The sequence below is a fragment of the Cervus canadensis genome, chromosome 2 (genome assembly GCF_019320065.1).
Source record: "Cervus canadensis isolate Bull #8, Minnesota chromosome 2, ASM1932006v1, whole genome shotgun sequence".
NCBI classification, from domain to species: Eukaryota; Metazoa; Chordata; class Mammalia; order Artiodactyla; family Cervidae; genus Cervus; species Cervus canadensis.
In genome coordinates this window covers 60,958,184-60,970,983 of record NC_057387.1, presented here as the reverse complement: position 1 = coordinate 60,970,983, position 12,800 = coordinate 60,958,184, and positions in this window count along the sequence as shown.

The following is a 12,800-nucleotide window of genomic DNA, read 5'->3' as shown; positions in this document are numbered from 1 at the left end:
CCCCAGGATTAGATTGTTTTAGGAATATAGTTCAGTTGAATTTTGAATGACAGAAGTTGTTTGAAGATATAATTTGGCAACTGGCATTTGTCATTTGTCACAAAAATCAATCAACTAATCTGTCATTCAAACAAATGGAATGCTATTCTGGGTCTTGCCCTATGTACCCAGGAAAGTATGCGGAGTAGTAGCAAGAATATTAACTCCCATATATGTTTCATTCTCTGTTGAGCTCAAACTGGATTTATTTAACAGAGATAGACCTGTCTGGAAGCTGCATAAAAGAGACAAGACTTGGTGCCTTGTAAAGGTGATATTTGTATAATTAGTCTATTGATATTTATTTGTTCATCTATTCCTCAAAATATACTGTCACTCTATTAAGAGCTGAAGACAAATTTTAATAAGGTATTATCCCTTGTTTTCAGGAGGTCCCTCTCTAATATGTGAGCAAATCATTTCAGTATGTGTAATATATTTTGAAGATGTAAAATTACATTATGATGGCTGTGCCATTCGTAAAGCATGCAGTTGTTTAATAATACATAGAAGAGATTATTTTTTTCAAAACAGGAGAGTAGATATTTCTGTATCATTTAAAGGTATCAACTGAAGAAAGTGCAATGAAACTGAAAGCTAGTTGTGGGGAGATGCGATGGATGGAATTGTCACCTCCTCAGACCTTGACCTGAGGCATTTTTGACTGAGAAAATGTTACTGGCTCTCCCTGTCCTATCAGATTTGTTTATAAGGCAATCTCCCCATCATAGATTGTAGGTTTCTTGAGGGCCAACTGCTTATGCACATACATTTTTGTGTTAATTTTCTAGGGCTGCCATAACAGAGTACCAGAAACTGTCCCATGCCCCTTTTTAGCTTCTGGTGGTATACTAGTAGTCTTGTTCTTCTTGGGGTGGTAGGTGATTCATACCAGTGTCTCCTTCATCTTCACATGGTGTTCTCCCCATTCACCTGTCTGATTCTATGCCCAAATTACCCCGGTTGACAAAGATACAGTCATGTTGGGTTAGGCTACACTAATGATCTCATATTAATCTTATCATCGGCAAAGACCCTATTTTCAAATAAGCTTACATTCACAGATACTGAGAATTAGAACTTCAACATCCTCTGGAGAGTTGGGAATGCAATTCAAGCTATACCCATATTCTAAATGTTCAGTGAGTGAACATTAGGAATAGATACACAATGGGAGTGTTTTCTAGAAATAATTAAAAATCATAATTCAAAAACTCAGATTCTAAGCAGGGAATAGTATATTTAAAACCTAAAATTATTATACATGGAAGACGATTGAAAGTCATCTATCTTATGTGTTTATTTTTAAATTTGTGACCCTTCTATTCTTAGCTTATTATAAGCTGATTATTGGCAGTCAATAATGGATGCTTGCTTACTGGATACTTGTCCCCATTCTACTTGTCTACAAAACGTCTCTCCTCTACTCAAATTCATAGGTACAAAACCAGTGTCCTGGAAACTGTGATTGTTAAGCATTATCTTGTACCTCCAGTCCTACAATAGTAATTTGTACCAAGGGTGGCCCATTGTTTTATACTGAGCTAATCACCTACTTCTTTGGAAAAGTTCAAATTGAGGTTATGTGATTTTAAATATAGGTGATATATATGCATTATTTGAAAGGAAAATGTGTATCTCTTACCCCTTTCAATTATTATGAGTAGCTTATAGAACAGCATATACAAGAGAATTAGTCTGTAGTTAGAAAAGAAAATAGAGCAGTTGCCAGAGGGGCCCAAAGACAAGAGCTAGTTATGTTCACTTTCTGGATCCATTCACTCCCTACGAATGCTTCTTGTTCCATAAAAATTCCTTTGTTTTTCTTTTGCTTATGCTAGCTTTAGAGAGTTCCTTAAGAAGTAATATTAATAGCATAGTCTTATGAGCCTCAATTCTTGGAGTCTGAATTCTGCCATACAACAACTTGGGTAAAAATTTTTGAACACCTCTATTCTTCAGTCTCTAAAATAAAAAGGGAAATAGTAAAAAACAAAACAAAACAGAAAAACTTATAGTTGGTGGTAAAGTGAAGAAATAGAGGAAAACAATAGAATGGGAAAAACTAGAGATCTCTTCAAGAAAATTAGAGATACCAAGGGAACATTTCATGCAAAGATGAGCACAATAAAGGACAGAAATGGTATGGACCTAATAGAAGCAGAAGATATTAAGAAGAGGTGGCAAGAATACACAGAAGAACTATACAAAAAGGATCTTCATCACCCAGATAACCACTATGGTGTGGTCATTCACCTAGAGCCAGGCATCTGGAATGTGAAGTCAAGTGGGCCTTAGGAAGCATCAGCTTGAACAAAGCTAGAGGAGGTGATGGAATTCCAGCTGAGTTATTTCAAATCCTGAAAGATGATGCTGTGAAAGTGCTGCGCTCAATATGCCAGCAAACTTAGAAAATGCAGCAGTGGCCAAAGGACTGGAAAAGGTCAGTTTTCATTCCAATTCCAAAGAAAGGCAATGCCAAAGAATATTCAAACTACTGCACAATTGTACTCATCTCACATGCTAGCATTGTAATACTCAAAATTCTCCAGCCAGGCTTCAACACTACATGAACTGTGAACTTCCAGATGTTTAAGCTGGATTTAGAAAAGGCAGGGTAACCACAGATCAAATTGCCAACATCTGCCAGATCATCAAAAAAGCAAGTGAGTTCCAATAAAACATCTACTTTTGCTTTATAGACTACGCCAAAGTCTTTGACTGTGTGGATCACAATAAACTGTGGAAAATTCTGAAAGAGATGGGAATACCAGACAATCTGACCTGCCTCCAGAGAAATCTGCATGCAGGTCAAGATGAAACAGTTAGAACTGGACTTGGGACAACAGACTTGTTCCAAATCGAGAAGGGAGTTATGTCAAGGCCGTATATTGTCACCCTGCCTATTTAACTTATATACAGAGTACGTCATGTGAAATGCCAGGCTGGATGAAGCATAAGTTGAAATCAAGATTGCCAGGAGAAATATCAATAACCTCAGATATGCAGATGACACCACCCTTATGGCAGAAAGCTAAGAAGAACTAAAGCCTCTTGATGAATGTGAAAGAGGAGAGTGAAAAAGTTGGCTTAAAACTCAACATTCATAAAACTAAAATCATGGCATCCAGTCCCATCACTTCATGAAAATAGATGGGGAAACAATGGAAAAAGTGACAAACTTTATTTTTTGAGCTTCAAAATCACTACCAATTGTGACTACAGCCATGAAATTAAAAGATGCTTGCTCCTTGGAAGAAAAGCTGTGGCCAACGTAGACAGTGTATTAAAAAGCAGAGACATTACTTTACCAACAAAGGTCTGCCTAGTCAAAGCTATGGTTTTTCCAGTAGTCATGTATGGATGTGAGAGTTGGACGATAAGGAAAGTTGAGGGCCAAGGAGTTGATGTTTTTTAACTGTGGTGTTGGTGAAGACTCTTGAGAGTCCCTTGGACTGCAAGCAGATCAAACCAGTCCATCCTAGAGGAAATCAATCCTGAATATACATTGGAAGGACTGATGCTATAGATGAAACTCCAATACTTTGGCCACCTGATGAGAAGAACTGACACATTGGAAAACACCTTTTTGCTGGGAAAGATTGAAGGCAGGAAGAGAAGGGGATGACAGAGGATGAGATGGTTCGATGGCATCACTGACATGATGGACATGAGTTTGAATATACTCTGGGAGTTGGTGATGGACAGGGAAGCATGGCATGCTAAGTCCATGGGGTTGCAAAGAGTTGGACACAACTGAGTGACTGAACTGACTGACTGAAAGTGATGAATATGCATTATACATATATGCACAATTTATAGTATATACTATATACAATTTGCATATACAATTTATACATATATACAATTCATGGTATATACTATAAAAATGTCTTGTTGTACATAAATCATGTGTATATACTATATAAATGGTCTTTCCTGATGGTTCAGTTGGTAAAGAATGCAGTGCAGGAGACCTGGGTTTGATCCATATGTCCAGAAGATCCCTTGGAGAAAGGAATGGCAACTCATTCCAGTAGTCAACCCAATTCTAATTTTCTCAACATTGTTAGGTCAATTGGGGTCTATCAATTAATTGATAGACTATCAATTGGGGTCTTCAAATAATTCCTCTAGAGACTTAGCACTAAGCTCAAAGTTTCACTAGTCAGATTCACCAGACCCTCCCCACACCGTCGAGGATTACATAGCAATTGGAAGTCTCTCTCCTGGAGCACTCCATGCTTGCTGCTGTTCTCTCTACTCTTTGTAATTCTCTCCAAGGGTAGAGGAAAGAGTAAGGAAGTAGAGTTCCTCATTTTGCTGACTCCCTGCTTGAAAATGTTTCCAACAAAGCCCATTTTAGGTTTCTAGGGTTGCTGTAACAAAATACCATAAGTCCAGCAGCTTAGGCAATATAAAGGTATTGTCTCACAAATCTGAAGGCTAGAAATCTGAGATCAAGGTGTTGGCGGTGCCACACCCCCATGAAGATTTCAATTAAAGGTCTGATCCAAGACTGTTTCCTATCTTTTTGTAGGCTTTAGACAGTATAACTCTCATCTTTATAAGAACTTCTCCCTATTTGCACATCAGTCTCTGTGTTCAAATTTTCCCTTTTCATCATGACACTTGTCATACTGGATTAGAACCCACCTTAATGTCATTTTATCTTAACCTGATCATATGCAAAGTCTCCATTTTCAAATAATGCCACTTTCACAGAAAAAAAGGAGGCAGGGGTTAGGACTTCAACGTCCTTGGTGCTGCAAATCAACTCTGTTTGTTTTGTTTGTTTTTGCCTTCAACCATCATTAGAAAGTATTAATCATGGAGGGCGACACTAGGCTAGTCAGGATTTTGAAAGTCATTCAGTTGTGTCTGACTCTTTGTGACCCCATGGACTGACTATACAGTCCATGGAATTTTCCAGGCCAGAATATTGGAGTGGGTAGCCTTTCCCTTCTCTAGGGGATCTTCCCAACCCCGGGACTGAACCCAAGTCTGCTGCATTGCAAGTGGATTCTTTACCAGCTGAGCCACAAGGGAAGACCAAGAATATTGGAGTGATTAGCCTATCCTTTCTCTAGCAGATCTTCCCAACCCAGGAATCAAAATGGGGTTTCCTGCATTGCAGGTGGATTCTTTACCAACTGAGCTATCAGGGAAGCCCCAGGATAATAGGCTTCAAATTTTGACTCTTCCTTTCCAAATTATTTCTTATTTTGACCTGGAGGAATTAATGACTGAAGAATAGAGAAATAACAGAGCCAAGACAATTTTCCAGAATTTGACTGTCTTCTGTTCTGTATGGAGCTCTAATTAACGCCTAAAAGAAACAGAATGTCACTTTTAGTTTCATAAATATTTGCATATTGAGAAAAATACATTTCAGTCTCTCTGAGTGCCTGAAGTACAAACATGAACAAAATACATAATGCCTAATCTTGAGTCATTCTCATTCTGGCAAGGGAAACAGATAGTTACTACATAAATTACAATAATTGTGATTAGTTGTTTAATAGAGTCATAAAGAATTCTTGGAGTATAGAGAAGCAAAATAGTAAACCTATCTGGGATAGCAAGAAAAAGTTTTATGAATATGTAAGTATTATTCATAAATATTGAGATGAAGTAAAATGACTTTTGAGCATAGCTTTGAAAAATAAATTCTCAAGTGATACAAAAGAGGATAAGAGTATTATAATTATACAGTTGAACATCAATTATATTAGAAGTTGTGATTATTATATTTTTAATATTTAAGAAGTTATACAATATGTTACATCATTAAAAATAATAAACACACACACACACAAAGAAAATAGGGCTCATCCATGGCTGCCCACTTCTAATTCTCTTCCTGAGGGGAATTTACATATAATCATCACTATTCATAATGTGATTGGTGGTTACAGTCCTTAAATATGCCTTTTAATTTATCAACAGTAGATATTTCTCTTAATATTTTACCATGATAATTGGAAACAATTTACTCTTATTTAATTGCATTGACTAATACTTCCAGAACAAGGTCAAATAGTACAGTGTCATTTGCTATGACATTTAATGGTCTTCAGTTTGATATCTACAGTGTCTGATATTAGGATCACTATTCCTTCTCTCTTTTGATTTGCACTTGTGCAAATATATTTTTATCCACTGCTGCCTGAATCACTTTGTTTTAGGTGTGCCTCTTATGCACAGAATTAAATTAGGTCTTGTTTTGTGAGCCAAAATGAAAATATCTTTTCTTTCCTAGGTAAATGAGTTCACATTTCAATATATAACCATATGGCAAATATATCTAATCTCAACTCTTTTATTATATTTTACAAATGCTTATTTTGTTGTACTTGTTTGTGTAGATATTAGCTATGTTTCATTAATTCATAAATGTTCTACAGGGACATCATTTATAGAAATACAATTTTTTGGCCTGTCTTGAATTTATATTACTTGCTCTCAGTTTCTTTTTATTTTTCTTATATATTTTCATCTTTTAATGTCATTTTTATTTTCTGGATTTTTTTTTTTTTGCCTTTCTCAACTAGTTAATAAATGTTTTATTTGTGTTCAGTCTCCTTTTAGCTTTGAAATATATTTTGAAATTTTAATATTTCTTTTCCATTACTTTCCTTTCCAGAGTTCAATTCACTCCCTTTTTTATTTCACTCTGCATTTTGCTCATCCTGTTTTATTTTTTAAATTTCTGATTCAAATGCTCATTTGAGTACATATACTTCTGTTTGGAAAGTCCATTTATACATATCTTCTAGTTTGTTAATTGGGAGAGGAAGTGGTGTATTTTCTATGTGTTTCATGTGATTTTTTTTTCTAATTTTTTAAATAGGTTTGTCAATATTTTACTTTTGTTCATTTTATGGTATTAGTGGGTTATATCAGGAATATTGTAAAATAATATGCAATATTTTTAGTATAAGGAAACTCTTCTCTAGGTATAGTACAATCCAGGTACTTTAGAAGTGTTTGCCTTGATGGTTTGGTTATAGATTGGATTTTATGACCCTCTTTAGTCTTTCAGAACACTAAACTTCCTCCCCTTTTTATTTTACATTTTTCCTTCATTAATCACTTGCCAAAGGACACACCTTTTTTTCTGGGGACGGATGGAGCGGGGAGGTTTGCTTTATTTATCTTCCCAACAGCTACATGTTTCAGAGAGTATCCCTTTCCATCTTGCCATTTGTACTGTACTGGTTTTTCCAGTAGTCATGTATGGATGTGAGATTTGGACTATAGAGAAAGGTGAGCGCCAAAGAATTAATGCTTTTGAACTGTGGTGTTGTAGAAGACTTTTGAGAGTCCCTTGGACTGCAAGGAGATGCAACCAGTCCATCCTGAAGCAGATCAGTCTTCGGTGTTCATTGGAAGGACTGATGTTGAAGCTGAAACTTCAATACTTTGGCCACCTGATGCGAAGAGTTAACTCATTTGAAAAGACCCTGATGCTGGGAAAGATTGAGGGCAGGAGGAAAAGGGGACGACAGAGGATGAGATGGTTGGATGGCATCATCGACTCAATGGACATGTGTTTGGGTGGATTCTGGCAGTTGGTGATGGACAGGGAGGCCTGGCGTGCTGCAGTTCATGGGGTTGCAAAGAGTCAGACATGACTGAGTGACTGAACTGAACTGAACTTTGAATCACTTGCTCTTGAAATCTCATCCTTGTAGTCTGTACTTGGATCTGTCCAAACACTTTTTAAGAATTTTCAGATTTAAGGTGGTAATTTCTAGTCATACTAAGGCCTCTTTGCCTGCCATCCTCATCTGTTTTCTCTGTAGCTTTTCTTTTCTTTTTTTTTTTCCCAGTCTAACTTTAGCCACTACAAAGCAGTGAATCTGGCTGGAGGTGAGGCAGAAGTATGAGAGATTGCAATTTGCTTTATATTTAAACCTTGACTCTCTCCTATGGTTTTATTGTCATTGTTACTTGTTCACTTTTTGGAAATCTTCAATTCTTACTTTAAAAAAAGAAATTGTTGAGAAAGAATTTCCTGTCTCTTGGCATCCTGAAACCAATTGAATCATTAGAACAGTCCGACCTGTAGCTGTCCTCCTAACTACTTTCTCCAGAAAGGAGGAGAATGTCTTGTCTAACAAGCAAATTTTAGCCAAGGAACTTAAGTCATGACTCTGTTCCTTCTCTCTTTTTTCTTCAAATTTTGCGTAGTATAAAGATGAAGCACCTAAGTAAAACTTTTTAAAAGAGGGCATTAGAAAAGGAGAGATATTTAGGTTGTTGCTAGATCAGAAAGTGACTGAAGCCCAATGACATCTGATAGAAGAAGAGAGCAAAATCCAAGATAAGAGACTTGAATACATCCACCAGAGGAAGCTAGGACCAAGGACATTATTGGAAAGAAGACTTTCAAAGCTACTGATGGAGACTTTTCTGTAATATCAATACAGGACACATCTTTTTGAATATCTAAACAGATAAAAGTGGAGGGACAGGGAAGGTCAGCATAAAATAATCAAATATTTTTAGGTGACATTTCAGGGTGTTGTAGTTATTGTAGACAATATGCCTGACAAATCTATTCTTCTCTAAGAAAAGCAAACTTTAGAGGATTTAAAGGATGCTGCTGTTGTTCAGTTGCTAAGTCACGTCCAACTCTGCAATCTCATGGACTGCAGCACACCAGGAAGAACTATAAAAAGCAATCAAACCCTGGTTCTGATGTTGGTGAACAGAGAAAATAATTTTTCGTTCAGTTCCATTCAGTTCAGTCGCTCAGTCATGTCTGACCCTTTGCAACCCCATGAATCGCAGCATGCCAGGCCTCCCTGTCCATCACCAACTCCTGGAGTTTGCTCAAACTCATGTCTATCGAGTCGGTGATGCCATCCAGCCATCTCATCCTCTGTCATCCCCTTCTCCTGCCCCCAATACCTCCCAGCATCAGGGTCTTTTCCAATGAGTCAACTCTTCGCATGAGTTGGCCAAAGTATTGGAGTTTCAGTTTTAGCTTCAGTCCTTCCAATGAACACCTGGGAATGATTTGCTTGAGGATGGACTGGTTGGATTTCCTTGCAGTCCAAGGGACTCTCAAGAGTCTTCTCCAACACCACAGTTCAAAAGCATCAATTTTTTGGTGCTCAGCTTTCTTCACAGACCAACTCTCACATCCATACATGACCACTGGAAAAACCATAGCCTGGACTAGACAGACCTTTGTTGGCAAAGCAATGTCTCTGCTTTTTAATATGCTGTCTAGGTTGGTCATAACTTTCCTTCCAAGGAGTAAGCGTCTTTTAATTTCATGGCTGCAATCACCGTCTGCAGTGATTTTGGAGCCCCAAAAAATAAAGTCAGCCACTGTTTCCACTGTTTCCCCATCTATTTGCCATGAAGTGATGGGACAAGATGCCATGATCTTAGTTTTCTGAATGTTGAGCTTTAAGCCACTTTTTTTCACTCTCCTCTTTCACTTTCATCAAGAGGCTTTTTAGCTCCTCTTCATTTTCTACCATAAGGGTGGTGTAATCTGCATAGCTGAGGTTATTGATATTTCTCCCAGCAAACTTGATTCCAGCTTGTGCTTCTTCCAGCCCAGCATTTGTCATAATGTACTCTGCTTATCAGTTAAATAAGTAGGGTAACAATATACAGATTTGACGTACTCCTTTTCCTATTTGGAACCAGTCTGTTGTTGCTTGTCTAGTTCTAACTGTTGCTTCCTGACCTGCATACAGGTTTCTCAAGAGGCAGATCAGGTGGTCTGGTATTTCTATTTCTTTAAGAATTTTCCACAGTTTATTGTGATCCACACAGTCAAAGGCTCTGGCACAGTCAAGAAAGCAGAAATATATATTTTCTGGAACTCTCTTGCTTTTTCAATGATCCAGCAGATGTTGGCAATTTGATCTCTTGTTCCTCTGCCTTTTCTAAAACCAGATTGCACATCTGGAAGTTTATGGTTCACATATTGCTGAAGCCTGGCTTGGAGAATTTTGAGCATTACTTTACTAGCATGTGAGATGAGTGCAATTGTGCAGTAGTTTGAGCATTCTTTGGCATTGCCTTTCTTTGGGATTAGAATGAAAACTGACCTTTTCCTGCCCTGTGGACCCTGCTGAGTTTTCCAAATTTGCTGGCATATTGAGTGCAGCACTTTCACGGCATCATCTTTCAGGATTTGAAATAGCTCAACTGGAATTCCATCACCTTCGCTAGCTTTATTCATAGTGATACTTTCTAAGGCCCACTTGACTTCACATTCCAGGATGTCTGGCTCTAGGTGAGTGATCACAGCATCGTGTTTATCTGGGTCATGAAGATTTTTTTTGTACAGTTCTTCTGTGTATTCTTGCCACCTCGTCTTAATATCTTCTGCTTCTGTTAGGTCCATACCATTTCTATCCTTTATCAAACCCGTTGCGTGAAATATTCCCTTGGTTTCTCTAAATTTCTTGTTAGGTGTACCCAATTCTGGGTGATAAAAAAGGGTGTACTTTGGATGCTTTGAGAAAATCTGGTTTATGTTGATTCTATTTCACTTTGGAAAATTGTATATGAAAAAAATAAATACAGATGTCCTGTGTGAAAAAAAAAAAAGTTACTGTGACAAGGCATGACAGAGATATTTCATCTTTCCAGATGAGTAGAAGCATATGGTACAGAAACACTAGCAGCAACATCCATTGAAAATCTTCCAAGGTTATCCTCCAATTGAAGCAAATATGAATTATATATAGAAAATCATCTCATTTAAAAATTTGGCAAAGGGCAACAATTTCTCAAAAATATCATTTCTGAAAGAGGAAATATTATGTTCTGGTTATCAACGTAGGGTTTTAAAATATACATCTTGGCAGAAGATGGTGTTTTTACCAAGTAAGTTTAGATTAACAGTGATAGATTCTGGAAGATTAGCATAGATTACCTGGGAATCTATGGAGGGTGGCCCTGAAGACTTTTTTTTTTTCCAAACTTGACTTCTTTTAATATAGTATCCATTAATTTCTGTCACCGTTTCTATGGTCTTGGCAACTAAATTCCAGAATATAGAGCCATAATTTTCCTTGTGCAAAACATTTCCAGGGACAGTGGATGGATTCATTTAAAAAATTTTGGGTGTGTGTGTTAGTGCTATGAATCAGCTGTGTATCTTTTCATTTTCAACATGAAACTTGGGATTAGCAATGTCATATAGTTTAGAAAAAAAGGAGAGACATTACTTTACCAATAAAAGCCCATCTAGTCAAAGCTATGGTTTTTCCAGTAGTCATGTATGGATATATGAGAGGTGGACTATAAAGAAAGCTGAACACCAAAAAATTGATGCTTTTGACCTGTGGTGTTGGAGAAGACTCTTCAGAGTCCCTTAGACTGCAAGGATATCAAGCCAGACAATCCTAAAGGAAATCAATTCTGAATATTCTTTGGTAGGACTGATGCTGAAACTGAAGGTCCAATATTTTGGCCATCTGATGTGAAGAACTAACTCATTGGAAAAGACCCTGACTTTGGGAAAGATTCAAGGGAGGAAGAGAAGAGGACGACAGAGGATGAGATGGTTGGATGACACCACCAACTCTATGCACATGAATTTGAGTAAGCTCCAGGAGTTGGTGATGGACAGGAAAGCCTGGTGGGCTGCAGTCCATGGGGTTGCAATGAGTTAGACACAACTGATAGTTTAAATAAGTAACTTCAGCAGTGCTAAAGGAACAGGTACAATAGAGCCTAGCCTGACTCCACCCAAGAACCTAGTTGGAAACCCTTGGAGTGAGAGTAGCAAAACGAAAAAAATCTTTGGGTGGTTTACTGTTGGATTCTTGCATTTCCAGACCTTGGACTTTCAACTTAGGAAGTCAAGGGAATCTGATTTTAGACTTTAAATCTTTTGAATTTATAAGATTTGACATTAATATTTTGGAGTATTAATTTATCCTTAAGAATTTGATAATAGGATGGAATTATATAATAAATTTGGGTCAGTTTTCATATAAAGATAATCAGTTGATGTTGTTATAGAATTTTTGATGAGACAATGTGTCTGGATATAATTTGAGTTGCAAAACAGAACATAGAATGGGATTTCAGCCTTAGATATATAGGAACTTTGACATTTTTTATTTGCTCATTTAATCCATTCCACATCCTCCTGGAGATTAAATTTTGAATTCCCACCAGTGGGAATTTAGGATAGAAGTTATTAGAGTGGTGGACTGAAAGAATGTGGGAAAACTGACCTGAGGAACATTGATCTATCTGAGAAAGCATTCACACTTTTGTTGAATCAGAGGCATCATAGTTAGATAAAATGCTTTGAGAACAGATCTGTGAAAATTTGGAATTGAGTTTAGGAAATGTCCTATCCCCTGGCTTCCTGGTCCTTCAAATTAAAGCTGACCAAGCTCCCCTAATTCTTGAGGTCTCAGGAATCCGCTTGTGTTGACTGAAGCTCTTTACTCAGAGGATTTTAGTTACAGATTAGAAAGTTCAACCCTATCAATGCAATTCTCAATTAAATATACACTAGGTTAGTGGTGCGATCCTGACATTTTTATATTTTCACATTCAAAAATAGTACTGTTAGTGATGATGGTATTTGGATGTCAAGATACAGCAGAAAAGACAGATTCATGGTTAAAATTTCTTCCTACTTTGCACACTAATATACTGTTGTTTGATATATAATCTTATACCTTATTTACAGAGATATTCATGGACTTTTTGACTCTATGACTTAGGTTCTTAATCTACAAAAGCCCTTGGCTAAGGCTTGC